The sequence below is a fragment of the Mandrillus leucophaeus genome, unplaced genomic scaffold (genome assembly GCF_000951045.1).
Source record: "Mandrillus leucophaeus isolate KB7577 unplaced genomic scaffold, Mleu.le_1.0 Scaffold659, whole genome shotgun sequence".
Lineage (NCBI taxonomy): Eukaryota > Metazoa > Chordata > Mammalia > Primates > Cercopithecidae > Mandrillus > Mandrillus leucophaeus.
Genome location: NW_012107130.1, coordinates 995145 through 998423, shown reverse-complemented (window position 1 = coordinate 998423; position 3279 = coordinate 995145). Strand labels below are relative to the sequence as shown.

At 51.6% G+C, this 3279-nt stretch overlaps 1 protein-coding gene across 1 annotated transcript in view; it reads right to left on the bottom strand.

The window, feature by feature from the left end:
- CCDC160 (coiled-coil domain containing 160) overlaps positions 1–2080 on the bottom strand; it is a 9249-nt gene extending 7169 nt beyond the window's left edge. The window contains exon 1 of the mRNA XM_012001315.1: positions 1790–2080. The gene's annotated coding sequence lies outside the window, so the exon portion shown is untranslated. The remainder of the gene's footprint in view (positions 1–1789) is intronic.
- Positions 2081–3279: the final 1199 nt, after the last annotated feature.

The following is a 3279-nucleotide window of genomic DNA, read 5'->3' as shown; positions in this document are numbered from 1 at the left end:
CCCAGCTAAATTTTTGTATTTTTAGTAGAGACGGGGTTTCACCGTGTTAGCCAGGATGGTCTCGATCTCCTGACCTCGTGATCCGCCCGCCTCAGCCTCCCAAAGTGCTGGGATTACAGGCATGAGCCACCGCGCCCAGCAGAACACTTTTCTTTTGTATTTTTATGAGGCCTTCCTGAGAGCTTACTGACAATGCAGATGATCAATTACAAGGCTGAAGAGTTATGTTGCGTAAGGCTCTGTGCTTCTAAACACTCCAACAAAATATCAGCTAACACGACTGTACTTACACTTCCTGGGGTCCAAGATCTTCTATCTACTGGATGTCCTTGCCCTCCTTCTCCAGTTTGAACTGGAAAAATGAAAATTCCACCTCCCTCCGTGTAATCAGGAAATATGTTTAACCAGAATGCCCAAACCTGTGTTTATATCTGAGATGTAGATTAAAATGACAAGTGATGGCCGGGCGCGGTGGCTCACGCCTGTAATCCCAGCACTTTGGGAAGCTGAGGCGGGCGGATCATAAGGTCAGGAGTGACCAGCCTGACCAACAAGGCAAAACCCTGTCTCTACTAAAAATACAAAAATTAGCCAGGCGCGGTGTGGCACGTGCCTGTAATCCCAGCTACTTAGGAGGCTGAGGCAGGAGAATCGCTTGAACCAGGTAGGCGAAGGCTGCAGTAAGCCGAAATCGCGCCACTGCACTCCAGCCTGGGCGACAGAGCAAGACTCCGTCTCAAAAAAAAAAAAAAAAAGACAAGTGATATACTTAGAATGTCACTTGGTCTATCTGAAATGTGATACCAGACACTAAGAGGTAATTTCTCTTTTTGTCAACCCATTTCCCCAACTATTATGCCACTAAGTCTTCCTTCCCCAAGCCATACAGATATCAAATGGGACAAGAATCATGAGGAAATTTTATCCAACACAGTACCTCCTCACTTTTAACACCTATTGGGCAAAGGAGGGAGCCTGGCTCGTTGTTAATCAGCACGCCACGAACCACATTAGCAAAAGGCTGGAACCCAGGCCTTGCCTCCCTCCCTCAGAGTGCAGTTAATTTGAAACAAACAAACAAACAAACAAACAAAAACATCGAAAAGGGAAGTCATCCTGATTTTTGCTTTCATCTGTCAGGGTCCTAATATATGGGCCAAAGTGTCCACTCCCCGGGACAAATTGTCTTCTGTATTGCTTGGCAGCTATGGAGGGGGAAGAAAAGTACCATTGAAAACTGGACCCCGTGAATGGTTATTACTCCCCAATTCTTTGTTATTAGTGTGAAGTTATTCCTTCTATAAGAAAAGATACGGCGAGTCACCTTAATTCCGAACACTGAGACTTTATTAGTATGGAAGTCACATTCTTGCCACAAAGCTGTATCTTTGTATGCATAGTTTGGGAGTTTTCTCTGTAAATTGTTAACTGAAACTCCTGCCATCGCTGCCTCCAGAGGAGAGAAGGTGGCTCAGGGTCGGGGCGCTGCTTCGGTCCCCATTGCAGGTGACACTTTCCACCTCCCCAGTCCCGACCTAGTCGCTGGCGGGCGGCGGGAGAGGCCTGACCCCACTCCTCTTTCCGCACTGCCACTCCCACGCCCTGGTCTTTTCCCTCCCAAACGCTTTCCAGTCCCGGCCTGAGCCTCTAAAGACAGAAATAACCTGCAGTGGGGGTCGGGGCGCGGACTTGGGCCTCTGCCCCTGGCTCTCTGCCCCTTCGACCCCTGTGTCCGGGAAGAAGAGGGGCGAGCCCGGGGGAGCCCCGGCTTTCCCGTGCGCAGACATACCTGGAAACGTGGTTGCGGTCTGGAGAGCCCGGACCTCTCTTCCTCAAAGCCAATCACCACCGGCGCGCGGCAGCCCCTCGTTTGGCTCAGGCCACCGCGACCCTGCCGGGCCGGCTCCGGCCTGAGCCACCGCAGTGCAGCGCCAGAGCGGGCCGCGCGGTTGCCTAGCAACGGACCTGCCAGATTTAAAGGGACCGGCACTCGGGCCGCGCGCAGGGGGCCGCGCGCTGGCGTCCAGCAGTCAAAGCCTGGCCTGAGGACTGAGCATGCCGGGTGGAGCGGGTACCGCGGCGGCTTCTGCCCGGCAAGAAATAGGAGCTCATGGGAGGAGAGCTGAGTCAGGTTGGGAATCGGCCAGAAACTGCAAGGCAGCCCCACCCGCAGTGGGATTATTACGGAGGTCTGCGTGACTCACAAAGCCACCTGGACACTGTGACTGTGTGGGGGTCAAGACTACGTAGCATAGGGCCATTTCCTAGGCCTGCTGTTATTAGCATGACATAGTGGAGGGTTTGCCCTGGAAGGTCGCCAGGATTTGGTGCAGGGTTGCTAACTATGCAGGAGTTCCATCTCACCCTCCATCCCCACGCACACCCTCACGCATTAGCACAATGGTCTGACTTCTGACCAAGGTTTTAAGGACGTTAGGTCAGGAGAGCATTGTGCCGTGGCTATGCCCCTACGGAAGACTGGGCTTGTATCTCAGAGAGCCCATGGTTTCCTCATTTGCCGCTCAGGAATTTCTCTAAATCACTCTTGCACCCTACTTGAATTTAAAACCCATTGGGGGCAACTAGTTCCACACTACTGACAGTGTAAAATTGTTTCCTTTTATTAGTTCCCAAAGTACTCTCTTCCTACTTCAAAGGTTGCTCACAACTTCCAGGATTTGGTTGGGTGACAAGTCAATGCTTTTCACTGTGTTATAGATTTTAAACATTGTATTTTGTTGAATCAACAAATGATCTTCTCAGACTTAGGCCAGGCGCAGTGGCTCACACCTATAATCCCAGCCCTTCGGGAGGCCGAGGCGGGCGGATTACTTGAGGTCAGGAGTTCGAGACCAGCCTGGCCAACATGGGGAAACCCATCTCTACGAAAAGCACAAAAGTTAGCCTGGCGTGGTGGCACACGCCTGTAGTCCCAGCTACTAGGGAGGCTAAGGCAGGTGAATCGCTTGAACCTGGGAGGCGTGAGCTGAGATCATGCCACTGCACGCCAGCCTGGGTGAAACAGTGAGACTCCATCTCAAAAAATAAATAAATAGGCAGGGCACGGTGACTTATGCCTGTAATCCCAGCAATTTGGGAGGCCAAGGTGGGCGGATCACCTGAGGTCAGGGGTTCGAGACCAGCCTGGCCAACATGGTGAAACCTCATCTCTACTAAAAATACCAAAAAAAAAAAAAAAAAAAAAATTAGCCTGGTGTGGTGGCACACATCTGTAGTCCCAGCTACGCGGGAGGCTGAGGCATGAGAATCACTTGAACC